This window comes from Centroberyx gerrardi, chromosome 7, assembly GCF_048128805.1.
Source record: "Centroberyx gerrardi isolate f3 chromosome 7, fCenGer3.hap1.cur.20231027, whole genome shotgun sequence".
Classification (NCBI taxonomy): Eukaryota; Metazoa; Chordata; class Actinopteri; order Beryciformes; family Berycidae; genus Centroberyx; species Centroberyx gerrardi.
Genome location: NC_136003.1, coordinates 33,415,833 through 33,431,087, shown reverse-complemented (window position 1 = coordinate 33,431,087; position 15,255 = coordinate 33,415,833). Strand labels below are relative to the sequence as shown.

Genomic DNA, 15,255 nt, shown 5'->3' with positions numbered 1-15,255 from the left:
TCTCTCTCCATCCATCCCTTCCTTTCTTTCCTCCTTTCCTCTCTCTCGTACCTCCTTCCCTCCTCCTCTCCTTCCTTCCCTTCCTATCTCCCCTCCTCTTTTCCTCCCTTTCTCTGCTCCTTCCCTCTGTCTCTTCCCCTATCTCCCTATCCTCCCTCATCCTGTCCTATCCTTCTCTCTCTCTTCATCTCGTCCTCCTTCCCTTCCTCCTTTCTCCCCTCCTCCTCCTCTCTCTGTTTTGCAGTCATATTGTACTGGAACTGGAGATATTTATAGCTTCCACTATGAATCCATCAATAACTCCCCTTCTCTCCTCCTCTTCCCTTCTCTCTTTCTCTCCTCTCCTCCTCTCCCCTTCTCTCCTCTCCTCTCCTCCTCTTCTCTCCTCCTCTCCTCTCCCCTTCTCTCCTCCTCTTCTCTCCTCCTCTCCTCTCCCCTTCTCTCCTCTCCTCTCCTCCTCTTCTCTCCTCCTCTCCTCTCCCCTTCTCTCCTCCTCTTCTCTCCTCCTCTCCCCTTCCCTCCTCTCCTCCTCTTCTCTCCTCCTCTCTTCTCTTCCTCTCCTCCTTCACATAACACCATGTGACTGTTGTTTTTTCTTCCTGCTGTAATCTACAGACAGAATCAGATCTACTGAGTTTATCTCCTTCACTTTATTTAATTTAGTTTATTTAGTTTCACAGTAATGAAACATGAAGCTAAAAACACTGAGAAGAAAAAAAACCTCAAAGGAAACTCAAACAGGATCAAACACTAATCTCATTACACTCATTGGTAACTGACTACCATCCTGCATCTATCCTGTATCCTGTAGCCATGGTAACGGTCCTCCATCCTGCATCTGTTCTGTATCAGTGGTATCCATGGTAACGGTCTTCCATCCTGCATCTGTTCTGTATCAGTGGTATCCATGGTAACGGTCCTCCATCCTGCATCTATCCTGTATCCTGTAGCCATGGTAACGGTCCTCCATCCTGCATCTGGCCTGTATCCTGTAGCCATGGTAACAGTCCATCATCGTGTATCTATCGTGTAGCCATGGTAACAGTCCTCCATCCTGCATCTATCCTGTATCCTGTAGCAATGGTAATGGTCCTCCATCCTGCATCTGGCCTGTATCCTGTAGCCATGGTAACAGTCCATCATCCTGCATCTATCCTGTATCAGTGGAAGCCATGGTAACAGTCCATCATCCTGCATCTATCCTGTATCAGTGGTAGCCATGGTAACAGTCCATCATCCTGCATCTATCCTGTATCAGTGGTAGCCATGGTAACAGTCCATCATCTTGCATCTATCCTGTATCAGTGGTAGCCATGGTAACAGTCCATCATCCTGCATCTATCCTGTATCAGTGGTAGCCATGGTAACAGTCCATCATCTTGCATCTATCCTGTATTAGTGGTAGCCATGGTAATGGTCCTCCATCCTGCAGCTGAAGCTGATTCTGCTGTTGAGCTCAGTGGAAGTCAACCTGGAAAAAAGTCAGAGAAATTAATAAAAGATTAAAGGAGAATTCCACCAGACTCTCACACTGTGATGTCTCATCAGTGTGTGATGTTCAGTGCATTCATTATTCTGTGATGAAGTGTTGTGCCCACTTTCCCTCAACCTACCTCGCCTACTTCTACTGCAGTCAGTGGTTTCCTACATTTCCCACAATGCCTTTCAACAACTCCCAGTGAACTCGCCTGGACTTCGGTGGAGGGAGAGAGAGCGGTATAACAGCAAGAGAGCAAGATTTTCCATTCTAGAAAAAGTGAGAGTCGTCTCTCTGCTGCAGTGCATTCTGGTCTCTCTCCTGCTCCTGTGGTGGAGAAACTGGTCTCTCTCCTGCTCCTGTGGTGGAGAAACTGGTCTCTCTCCTCTTCTACGATGGATTTCTCCCTGTATGATTGTTGAACGTCTCTCGGTGCAAAATGGCGGCTCTAGAAAGAAGCCCTCGCTCTTTGATTCTGAGGGACTGACACCAAAACCTGACGTTTACCGCTGAGGTTTTACATCCTGAAACATTTTCTCATATCAAACTTCACTGTAGCTGCTGGAAATATCTGGAGGTGACGTCACCTCGTCTACGATTGGCCGGTTATCCACCAAGAAGAGAAACACAACTAACTACTGGATGGAGACAGAGATGAAAAGTGCATCACCAATATCTGTGTTTTACAGAACTTTGACGCCCCAGAAAACATGGCAAGGAAAAGCATTTGTTCTGGAAAATGTAAATGTCAATTTTCAAGCTACAAACTCGTCCAGCTGCATCCGATCTTAGTGAATAGTTTATATTCTGGTTTTCATGTTAAAACTAAGTGGAATATTGCTTTAAAGCTGCTATCTGCGATTTGTGCTCGAGTGCCTCCTCTCCTGGCTGTGCAGGGAATTACAATACAGGCCCCAAAATGTTTTTTTTGTCCTTCATTCATTTTGGAAATTTGGAAAAAAAAAAGTTTGCTGTTGCATTGGCTGAGTTCTCCAGCAGCAGGGAGAAGAGCCATTCCCAGCTCACTATCTCGCTAGTTTTGTAAATATAGCATCCAACATAACATCTGAAACATCACATCCAGCGGTCGCAGATCGCTCATCTCCACTGCGTGTTTTAAACACGGCCGGTCTGCCCGCTTGGTTAGAAATAAGCTTCCATCGCTCACAGCGAGACTTCAGACTCGTGTTGTAGAATTCAGGAAAATTCTGATGACGCTAGAATCAAGTTTTCCTCCGGTATTCTTCTTCCCCTTTCTGACTTATTTTGTCGTTTCTATTGGACGCGATGCGCGGCACAAAGGTTCAGCGAGGCTGACCTTTGGCTGTGAGGATCGGCGAGCGGGACGCAGCAGGACTTCGTTCAGATGCTGGACATAACGGAGTTTAGAGAGCAGAGGTGCGAAAACTGTTTCATTTCCCTTCAAGTTTTACCAAAATCTGAAAATCTGATCAGAAGTGTTTGAAATATCATGTGTGACGAATGAACGAACGAAACACATGAACACACACACACACACACACACACACACACACACAGTCTTACTTAAGTCACTTTTGGGGTATTTACATAGACTTACATTCATTTCCTGGAGACTTACCCTAACCCTAACCTTAACCACTGACCCAAAAATCAGCTTTTTACCAATTGGGGACACGGCTTTTGTCCCCAATGGCACAAGCCGTCCCCAATCAACTGGTCTTAAGTCTGGTGTGTGTCCCTGAAAGTGACTTAAGTCATACCCACACACACACACACACACACACACACACAGTGTCATCTGGAGGGACAGTACGTGTTTAGTACTGTAGCACCATATATTCAATCCTCATCACTCCATTTCTGCTAGAAAGATACCTTAGGAAAGAAGAATAGTGAAGCTAACTCTGCCTGCTGCCTGTCTGTCTATCTGCCTGTCTCTCTCTCTCTCTGTCTGTCCTTCTGTCTCTCTCTCTTGTCTGTCTGTCTGTCTCCATTGGTTTCTATAGAGTCTATTTTTAGCCCCAGCAGACTGGTCACGTGGCAGGAGGAGGACGTCAGTAATGTTGTTGTTGGTGGTGAGAGAGAGAGAGAGAGAGAGAGAGGGAGAGAGGGAGAGGGGCAGACTGTAAATATGGAGGAGGTGAAACAGTAGGAGGTGAGACGGGACTTGCTTGTTAAATTAGACATTTCATCTGAAATAAGAGAGCAGAGCAGAGCAGAGCGGCTCCGCGGTGACACACCGGGCCGCGGCGGAAACCACAGCCGGGAGGAAGCGACCTCTGAGCGGATACGCGTTCCGGGAGGACCCGCCGACAACCACGGTACGGTGGGGTTCATGAGGAATGGGTGCAGAGACTGTGTGCGTGCGTGTGTGCGTGCGTGCGTCCGTCCGTCCATGTGTGTGTGTGTGTGTCCTAGAAGGATATATCGACAGCCAAGGAAAGGTTTCATGAGGAATGGTTGCAAAGAGAGAGAGAGAGAGAGAGAGAGAGAGAGAGAGAGAGAGAGAGAGAGAGAGAGAGAGAGAGAGAGAGAGAGAGAGAGAGAGAGAGAGAGAGAGAGAGAGATGTAATTTTGTGCTTGTTCTGTCGTTGCCAACGGTTATTGTAGCTGACAGCAACACATCAAGTAGGAAACGGACTGAAACTAAAAAGCTGCTAAAACCAGCAGCTAACGGATATCAGCTGACAACTGACGGCTAGCAGCTAACAGCTAGTAAGCAACACTTAACAGCTAGCAGGAGTCACCAGCAGTTAACTATCAGACAGCTACTGGCTAACAGCTAACTAGGGAACAGCTAACAGCCAGCAGCTAACTAGGGAACAGCTAACAGCCAGCAGCTAACTAGGGAACAGCTAACAGCCAACTGTTAAGAGTTAACAGCTACATGCCAGCATTTAACAGTGAACAGTTAACTCCTATAAAGCTAACAGACACCAGAGCTAACAGCTACCTGTCTAACAGCTGCTGGCCCGCAGCTAACAGCTAACTAGGTAACTAAGTGACAGCCAACAGCTAGCTAACAGTCAAGAGCTACAAGCCAAGTTACCAGCCAACAGCCAACAGCTTCCAACCAATAGCTAACAGCTACCAGTTAGCAGCCACCAGATAACAGTTAGCAGCCAACGGGTAACAGTTAACAGATCAGCGTCTAAAAGACTATCTGATAACTAACTAACAGCATTATTGTAATGAAATTAGCTTGTCAGCTCTGCACGACTTCAGTTTCCTGCAGGCTTTGGCTCTTGGTGAAAATATTCTAATTTGTTTCCCGCTGGTGCACCTGAGTGTCTGGGCAGGACAGGTGAGCTGCTTCCTTCCCACAGTCACACTGAGCAAGACTCAGAGTCTAACAGCCACGCTGAATTTTGTGGAAGCGTCTCTGCCGGGAATCGAACTCTGGTCTCCTGTTGAGAGTCTGCGGTCTGACTCCCTGCAGGTCACAGAGCGGAGCACAGAGCGACCGACCGGCCCTGCTGCCGCGGGCTGAACACCACGTGTAGGCTGAATTTGACATTAGGATAGGGCTGCAACTAACGATTATGTTCATTATCGATTAATCTATTATTTTTTCGATTAAATGATTAATCACTTAGTCAATCTTAGCATTTATGAAGCTGTAACCAGTAAATATTTGGTATTTGATACTTGATAAATGACTAAAATGATTAATTTTCTGTAGATCGACTAAGCGATTGATCGACTGATCGTTTCAGCACTACATTAGGATCCAGTAAACATGAACTCTCTCTGTAAATTACAGCGTTTTTCATTTTTTGACTGAAAGGGGCTGATGGGACAGTTATGGCCCCTGGCCAGAGGGGGAATGTTGCCCAAGTTTGCTCAGTTTAGTCTAAATGTTTCAGGAGCAGAAAGAATCCTGAATGTTTTTATAAGCTCTAAGAATCATTTTTTCCGTAAATTAATCTAATTTCATCAATAGTTGTTACAGCAATGCCTCAGTCCTCAGACGACATCACCAGAGATTGTGAAGTAATATACCAGAATAATTTTATAATTTTAATCTTATGTGCACCATTTAAAAGAATTTAAAATTTTAGAACAATTTCATATTCACACATATCTCATTTTCTTTTTGAAATCCAAACTGAACACAACATTCTTATCTTATTGAACGTATTGTTTGAGCTGGGGGCTTATTAGCCAAAATGCACGGATGATCCCCCAAAATCTTGGTTATATATATATAGAGCCAAAGTATCAGCTTTTCCCTCTCAAACATGTTTAAAGTTAAATATTTTACCAACATAAAAATATGCAGGGTGGGCATCTTCTTCTGACGGGGCGTTTTCACCCACCGGACCTGATCTGATGTTTCACAGCAAACCAAACACTGCAGTGTCAAACAAAAAATCCAGCAAGTAGTTGTGTCCTGCCTTGGTATTTTCTAATTTATGAGCTCAAGACAAATTTGTGACCTCAAGACATAAAACACTATAAAGTGTAGAATATGGAACCTTTAAAGTTGCTCTGGTCCAGATTAGACAGTAAAATATTAAATCTGCTCTAGTCCAGATTTTGCCATAAAGCTGCGGCGTCTCCTCAGTGTAAACAGGAAGTGATGCGACAGCGGAGCAGAGCGTCTCGTCCCGCTGACTGAGCCGCTGCAGATTCTCCTGTTCAACAGCCTGTCCAAATTAAATTCTGCTGTCAGTTTGCTCACTGGAGGGAAATCTCCTCACACAGGAAGAGACCGATCCAGACTGAAGAGGGAAATCCAGAAGAGAAAGCTGGACGCACCAGCGATGGCTGAACCTGCTGCCAAAAGATTTGTAGCCAACAGTGTGGTTTGATAAGATAAGATAAGATAAGATAGCACTTTATTGATCCCCTTGGGGAAATTCAGGAATGATAAATACTTGATATATACTTGTTAGTCTCAACAAATCCAAATTAAATTACAAATCCAAACCAAATTCAGAGACTGGTGCTCACAGGTAACGCTCCAGTCTCCTGGCTGTCCCCGCAGAACCTCAACTACCTTCACCCTGAAATTATCCTAACGCTATAACTGCTAGCTAACATTTGGAAAATAGTCAGCTAACTAGTTTAGCTCTCAGTGCAGCAGCAGCGGACAGCATCAGGCCGTCATCACACAGGACTCTTCGAATGTGGCTGCACCAGGATTTTTTTTCATATATTTCATATATCTATATATATATATATGTATATATATACTAGTCCATACCCGAGGATGCGCGCGCCACAACTCTGCGCAGACTTGCCAAAAATGTGCATAAACAGCGTAAATTTGGGAAAATGGAAAAATCGGCTTCGTCAGTCCCTGCCTCTGCCAACGCTCAGTGTGCAGCTTCAGATTGATCGGCCGACCTGTTGAGGAGCAAAATGGATGCAGACAGACAGACAGACAGAGTTTTCCTCATTCTATAGTAGGATATATATATATATATATATATCACCATATGGGTCACACAAAATCACAAGTGAAATTATCAAATTAATATTCATCCCATTGAACTGAGGTCCCATTTGGTGTAAAGCAGGACTCCCTCTCCTCTGTGATGATAAAGGAGTTGGATGTGTATCTAAACATGGTGAAAGTATCAAAACTAAATCCACACAATCCATATTAGAAAAGCGAGCCTCTAAACGAGCCGTTTGGACTTCCGTAACTTTGCGGCGTCACAAAGGTTCGCTCATTATCATTTCTGTAAGAAATAATAGACTAACAAAGTGTTTTTTTCAAAGCGGTCGAGCGGTCGTCATCGTTTATTACCGGAGAGTTTTCCCTACCTGTAGCCGCCGGGCCGCGGCGTCTCACGTTTCACTCTCGAAACGGTTAGCCAATCGGAACGGAGGGTCGTTAATATTAATGAGCCTTAAAGACACGGCGACAGAAACGGCCTGTTCTTGGTAAGGCTCAGAGAGATGCTGGAAAATGAACGTGGAGAAATGGATTGAGAGAGTTTTTGGTTCATGACACCACACACACAGCTTTGAATGGACCTCAAGACAAAATAAAACTCTGGACAGTGAGAATATGGGAGCTTTAAATAAAATGTGCTTGTTATCATCAGTTCAGACAGCAGAACTGTGTATCAACATATCTTCATGTCATCACCATATGATTCCACTGAAAGACGATAAATGATAATATTGAATTATTTAATTAGTGCGAAGCCTTGACTCGTCTCCGTCCAGCAGCTCTGGGATCAGATGCTAAACCTGCAGCAGGACGTCAGGAACCTTCATCCTCTGCTTCAGATCACACTCCTCTTCCTCTACTTCAACAGCAAGCAGAGATGTCGACATGCTGTGACGCTCCTTGTGACCTTTGACCTCTTGCTTTCTCTGTTGGCAGCAACGCTCACAGCGCAGCTTTGAGTTTGAGCAGGATCTGATCACTGCCTTAGGTTGGCTTGCTTTATTATTTTTTTTATATCAGCTGGGAAATGCATTTTAGATCTTTTGTGGGTGTTTTTTGTGCGTTTGGTGCAGAGCATCACAGACTGGCCAGAGCTGTTCACTGACATCACCGCAGTGGATTTCTGGGTAATGAAGTCCTCAAAATTCAAACAGTTACCTCTTGATGCCATTTGGAGCCACCGTGCCAAAATTGATTAGTGCGGTTTAAACCATCGTTGTGATTTGAAACATTTGCCTTAAAAACAATTAACCAGATGTAAAGATTTGAACCAACTTCGAACTTCCTCTCATTCAAAATACTGAAATTAATTGATGAATTGTCAAGATGGGAGATTTTATGATGTGAACAGACAGATAGAAGTCTTTCATTCACCCATCCTCTCCTTCTGTCTCTCTCTCTCTCTCTCTCTCTCTCTATTGTTCATTCTCTTCCTCCCTCTTTATTCTCCAAGTCATAACCTCTTTCTTTCCTCCCTACTTCCTTGTCTCTCAGTTCCAATTCAATTCTCTTCCTTCCTTCCTTCCTTCCTTCTTATCCACCCCTCCTCTCCATCCTAGCAGGAATGAGGTTAGGGTCCACCCCTCCTTAGTATACGTTAGCCCCGCCCCCCCAGCAGAGGTAAGCCCCGCCTCCGTGTGTGACCACACCCCTCCAACATTTCATTATTCTGTTCTGAGGGACTTGCACTGTGTGTGTGTGTGTGTGGAGAGAGGGATTTGCGGCTCTTTCTATACAGTGGATTTTTAGTAAAGGTCAGAGGTCAGCAGATGCTGTGCAGACCTCAGAGGTTAAGGGTCACTCCATTAGTTACATAAGAGCTTAAAGGGCCGTGCCACTGAGTTTGACCTCCAACACTGAACTACTGGGAGAGGAGTGTGTGCGTGAGTGGAGAGTGTGTGTGAGTGAAGAGTGTGTATTGAAGAGTTTGTATTGATCAACAGTTTATATTAGTGTTATTCTGTTCTGTTGTATTTGGTTCTATTCTGTTCAGTTCTATTGTGTTCTGTTCTATTCTATTCAGTTCTATTCTACTCTGTTCCATTCTATTCTATTCTATTGTAGATGTCACTTAATTTTACCTAAGATGTTTGTTAGCTTTATTAGCATTCCTCATTGAAATTAATTGACACTGTTAGCGGCGAGGCTAACATAAAAATATAAAATTCTCCTTGAGACAGTGGGCTGGACAGAGAGAGAGAGAGAGAGAGAGAGATGGCTGATCTTGCTCAGAGTGTGTGTGTGTGTGTGTGTGTGTGTGTGTATCTGTCTGTGTGTGGAGACATAGTTGGTGGGTAATGAGTGTCCCTATCGTCCCATGTTTGGTTTTGTTTATACTGTAGAGACACACACACACACACACACACACGCACACACACTTTTGTATGTGTATATGTAAGGGAGAGCGAGAGAGAGAAAGAGACTATAGACAAATACTGGTCTGTTGGATGAGACACACACTATGACTATCCATCCTGTTCTCTCTCTCTCTCTCTCTCTTTCTCTCTCTCTGTTTGTTTAGGGCAGAGGGGCTCAGGTGAGCGGTTACCACGGCAGCCAGCTCCCTGGTTGCCAGGCAACACTTCCTGCTCCTCTCCAGGGTGGGAGGGGCCAGGTATTTTAGGAGATGATGGTGTGAAGAGGAGGAGGAGGAGAGAGAGAGAGAGAGAGGGAGAGAGACATACAAATACATTTGTTGTATTTGTTGTTTTGTTGTTGTATGCTTTGGCAATATGCACACATGTATGTCATGCCAATAAAACTCATTGAATTGAATTGAGAGAGACAGACAGACAGAGAGAGAGAGAGAGAGAGAGAGAGAGAGAAATGACTCAAGTGGCAACTTGTTCTCTTCTATTTAAATCTCCTTTCTCTTTCTGTTTGTGTGTATGTGTGTGTGTGTGTGTGTGTGTGTGTGTGCGTCATTAGGCTAATGCAGTAGATGGCCAGCAGGTTAGTCTGTCATAGCTAGTTAGCTCCATAACCTAAATACGCACACACACACACACACACACACACACACACACACACACACGCCACACTGGTTGCTGTAGCAACGCTGACTTCCTGTGAGGCTGGTTAGTGCCTTTCAGAGCCATATATAGACAGAGTTAGTCCAGTTAGACCAGTCATATATAGACAGAGTTAGTCCAGTTAGACCAGTCATATATAGAATATAGACAGAGTTAGTCCAGTTAGACCAGTCATATATAGACAGAGTTAGTCCAGTTAGACCAGTTATATATAGAATATAGACAGAGTTAGTCCAGTTAGACCAGTCATATATAGACAGAGTTAGTCCAGTTAGACCAGTCATATATAGAATATAGACAGAGTTAGTCCAGTTAGACCAGTCATATATAGACAGAGTTAGTCCAGTTAGACCAGTCATATATAGAATATAGACAGAGTTAGTCCAGTTAGACCAGTCATATATAGACAGAGTTAGTCCAGTTAGACCAGTCATATAGACAGTTAGTCCAGTTAGACCAGTCATATATAGACAGAGTTAGTCCAGTTAGACCAGTCATATATAGACAGTTAGTCCAGTTAGACCAGTCATATAGACAGTCCAGTTAGACCAGTCATATATGGACAGTTAGTCCAGTTAGACCAGTCATATATAGACAGTCCAGTTAGACCAGTCATATATAGACAAAGTTAGTCCAGTTAGACCAGTCATATATAGACAAAGTTAGTCCAGTTAGACCAGTCATATATAGACAGAGTTAGTCCAGTTAGACCAGTCATATATAGACAAAGTTAGTCCAGTTAGACCAGTCATATATAGACAGTTAGTCCAGTTAGACCAGTCATATATAGACAGAGTTAGTCCAGTTAGACCAGTCATATAGACAGTTAGTCCAGTTAGACCAGTCATATAGACAGTTAGTCCAGTTAGACCAGTCACATAGACAGAGTTAGTCCAGTTAGACCAGTCATATATAGACAGTTAGACCAGTCATATATAGACAGTTAGTCCAGTTAGACTAGTCATATATAGACAGTTAGTCCAGTTAGACCAGTCATATATGGACAGTTAGTCCAGTTAGACCAGCCATATAGACAGAGTTAGTCCAGTTAGACCAGTCATATACAGACAGTTAGTCCAGTTAGACCAGTCATATATAGACAGTTAGTCCAGTTAGACCAGTCATATATAGACAGTTAGTCCAGTTAGACCAGTCATATAGACAGTTAGTCCAGTTAGACCAGTCATATATAGACAGTTAGTCCAGTTAGACCAGTCATATATAGACAGTTAGTCCAGTTAGACCAGTCATATATAGACAGAGTTAGTCCAGTTAGACCAGAGCCATATATAGACAGTTAGACCAGTCATATATAGACAGTTAGTCCAGTTAGACCAGTCATATATAGACAGTTAGTCCAGTTAGACCAGTCATATATAGACAGTTAGTCCAGTTAGACCAGTCATATATGGACAGTTAGTCCAGTTAGACCAGTCATATATAGACAGTTAGTCCAGTTAGACCAGTCATATATAGACAGTTAGTCCAGTTAGACCAGTCATATAGACAGAGTTAGTCCAGTTAGACCAGTCATATATACAGTTAGTCCAGTTAGACCAGTCATATATAGACAGTTAGTCCAGTTAGACCAGTCATATATAGACAGTCCAGTTAGACCAGTCATATATAGACAAAGTTAGTCCAGTTAGACCAGTCATATATAGACAAAGTTAGTCCAGTTAGACCAGTCATATATAGACAGAGTCCAGTTAGACCAGTCATATATAGACAAAGTTAGTCCAGTTAGACCAGTCATATATAGACAGTTAGTCCAGTTAGACCAGTCATATATAGACAGTTAGTCCAGTTAGACCAGTCATATATAGACAGAGTTAGTCCAGTTAGACCAGTCATATAGACAGATAGTCCAGTTAGACCAGTCATATAGACAGTTAGTCCAGTTAGACGAGTCACATAGACAGAGTTAGTCCAGTTAGACCAGTCATATACAGACAGTTAGTCCACTTAGACCAGTCATATATAGACAGTTAGTCCAGTTAGACCAGTCATATATAGACAGTTAGTCCAGTTAGACTAGTCATATATGGACAGTTAGTCCAGTTAGACCAGTTAGACCAGTCATATATGGACAGTTAGTCCAGTTAGACCAGCCATATAGACAGAGTTAGTCCAGTTAGACCAGTCATATACAGACAGTTAGTCCACTTAGACCAGTCATATATAGACAGTTAGTCCAGTTAGACCAGTCATATATAGACAGTTAGTCCAGTTAGACCAGTCATATAGACAGAGTTAGTCCAGTTAGACCAGTCATATATAGACAGTTAGTCCAGTTAGACCAGTCATATATAGACAGTTAGACCAGTCATATATAGACAGAGTTAGTCCAGTTAGACCAGAGCCATATATAGACAGTTAGACCAGTCATATATAGACAGTTAGTCCAGTTAGACCAGTCATATATAGACAGTTAGTCCAGTTAGACCAGTCATATATAGACAGTTAGTCCAGTTAGACCAGTCATATATGGACAGTTAGTCCAGTTAGACCAGTCATATATAGACAGTTAGTCCAGTTAGACCAGTCATATATAGACAGTTAGTCCAGTTAGACCAGTCATATAGACAGAGTTAGTCCAGTTAGACCAGTCATATATACAGTTAGTCCAGTTAGACCAGTCATATATAGACAGTTAGTCCAGTTAGACCAGTCATATATAGACAATTAGTCCAGTTAGACCAGTCATATATAGACAGTTAGTCCAGTTAGACCAGAGCCGTATATAGACAGAGTTAGTCCAGTTAGACCAGGGCCATACATGGACAGAGTTAGTCCAGTTGGACCAGGGCCATATATAGACAGTTAGTCCAGTTAGACCAGGACCATATATAGACAGAGTTAGTCCAGTTGGACCAGAGCCATATATAGACAGTTAGTCCAGTTAGACCAGGGCCATATATAGACAGAGTTAGTCCAGTTAGACCAGAACCATACATGGACAGAGTTAGTCCAGTTAGACCAGAGCCATATATAGACAGAGTTAGTCCAGTTGGACCAGAGCCATATATAGACAGAGTTAGTCCAGTTAGACCAGAGCCATATATAGACAGTTAGTCCAGTTAGACCAAGGCCATATATAGACAGAGGTAGTCCAGTTAGACCAGAACCATACATGGACAGAGTTAATCCAGTTAGACCAGAGCCATATATAGACAGAGTTAGTCCAGTTAGACCAGAGCCATATATAGACAGAGTTAGTCCAGTTAGACCAGAGCCATATATAGACAGAGTTAGTCCAGTTAGACCAGAGCCATATATAGACAGAGTTAGTCCAGTTAGACCAGAGCCATATATAGACAGAGTTAGTCCAGATTGGACTCTATGACAGTGTTTCCATATTGATTTTAGCAAACTTGTAATTTAGGATGCAGATTAGTTGTTTAAAATAGTAGCAGTTGTAGTAGTGTGTGTGTGGTGTATGTCTGTATACAGTTATGTTGTGTGTGTGTGTCTGTGTGTTAGTATGTGTGTGAACATGTGTGTGTTAGCAGTATAACTAGTAGTTGTAGCAGTAATTCAAACAGCAGCTAGGAGTACAAATAGCAGCTGAAATGTTTGAAGTAGCTGAAGTAATACTTGTAGCAGTAGAAAGAGTAAAAGAGTGAAAGTCTATAAAACAGCTTGAGTGGAGTAGAGAGACTGCTGACACTGTTGTAGTAGTAATAGTAGTAACAGTAGTCGTCGTAGTAGTAGTTGCACTAGCAGTAGAACGACAGTAATAGTAGTTTCAGTGTTTGAAGCTGTTGAAATGGTAGCTTAAAATAGTAGCAGTAGTGGTCTGTGTGTGTGCTAGTATGTGTGGGAACGTGTGTGTGTGTGTGTGTGTGTGTGTTTCTTTAGTAGCAGTATCGCTAGTTGTAGCAGTAATACTAACAGTGGTAGTATGAATAGTAGTTGAAGTGTGTAAAGCAGTTGAAAGTTGAAGGAGTTTATGTAGTTAAGTAGTAGTACAAATATTAGTTGAAATGTTTGAAGTAGATGAAGTAGTACTGAAGTAATACTTGTAGTAGTAGCAGTAGAAAGAGTAAAACAGTGAACCTTTCAGAAAACTGAGATATTCTCTCTCCCTTCATTGTGTGTGTGGAAGACCATGCCTCAATACAAGGCTTAATATCTCAAAACCTGTTAGTGGTATCACTTAAATATGTAAACATGAGTGAAAGCAGCTGAACATTTTGAAGTATAATATTTGTATGTAGTGTTACAATTGAGGAAATTATCACAGGTTAAAAAAGGTATAAAAAGATGAGTTTTCAGCTCTGTTAGCCTCTGTCACTGTGGTTGTACAGCGCTAGTGTCAAACAAACGTCCATAACTTGAAAACTATATGTATAATACTGTAAACCAGTGTACTGTAAACCAGTGTACTGTAAACCAGTTTACTGTAAACCAGTTTACTGTATACCAGTTTACTGCATTAAATGACTCTGATCTGTCATTCGGCTCAGATCCAGCAAACCTCAGACAGACCTGCTGTGTGTGTGTGTGTGTGGGGGGGGGGGGGGGGGGGGGGGAATCAGTGCTAAACACATTCCATTAAATCACATTACAGCTAAGTAGCCTGAACCTTACCTCTTACCCCCTCTATCTTTCTCTTTCTCTTTCTCTCACTGACACAGACATAATGACACACATAGCCTACTTTTTCAAACACACACATATACACACGCACACAGCTAAATGTATGTAGAACTTTTTTTCTGGAAGTCTGTGTGTCTATAATGTGAGGTTTTCTTCAGTGTTTTCACTCTCTCTCTCTCTCTTATGTCATACACACACACACACACACACACTATCTGTGAAAGGCCAGCAGGTGGCACCAGAGGACCAGGGAGCCACAGGCAGCAGCTTGGCAGAGGATGGATGCCCTGCCAAGGCATCAGTCCTGTTCTTTAAAAAGGAAGTTCATCTGGTTACATGCTGAGCTGTCAGTCAGTCGCTGTTACTTTCATCAAATAGTGGAGAATCATTCTGAGCCAAACTGAAACCAAACCAAATGTCAAAAGTCATTTCCCCCCTAAAACTGGCGCTGTGTCGGCACCAGGCAGAATCAAACAGTAAAACATTTCATCAGATTACAAAGAATGAAAATAATTTACCTGTAGGGCTGCACGGTTATGGCAAAAATGATAATCCCAATGATTTCACTAAGTATTATCATGATTATTAATCACAATTGTTTGTGGCAGGAAACAAAAATAACCTATATGTTGTCTTCTTTCGCTGCAGTATTTCAGCTAGAAAGTCTTGTTTTCACTGTTTCTGTCTTACTGTGGTCCTTATTTACTAAATTCAAATAATAAATAATTTCCACTTTGTTACTTTAGAGCTCAGCT

At 42.7% G+C, this 15,255-nt stretch overlaps 2 protein-coding genes across 2 annotated transcripts in view; one reads left to right on the top strand and one right to left on the bottom strand.

Annotated features, from left to right (window-relative positions):
• The window catches only part of LOC139910014 (protein NLRC3-like), a 305,613-nt gene that overhangs the window by 148,887 nt on the left and 141,471 nt on the right, over nucleotides 1-15,255 (bottom strand). The gene's annotated exons all lie outside the window — the stretch shown is intronic.
• hdac5 (histone deacetylase 5) overlaps nucleotides 3,586-15,255 on the top strand; it is a 50,905-nt gene continuing 39,235 nt past the window's right edge. The window contains exon 1 of the mRNA XM_078284955.1: nucleotides 3,586-3,780. The gene's annotated coding sequence lies outside the window, so the exon portion shown is untranslated. The remainder of the gene's footprint in view (nucleotides 3,781-15,255) is intronic.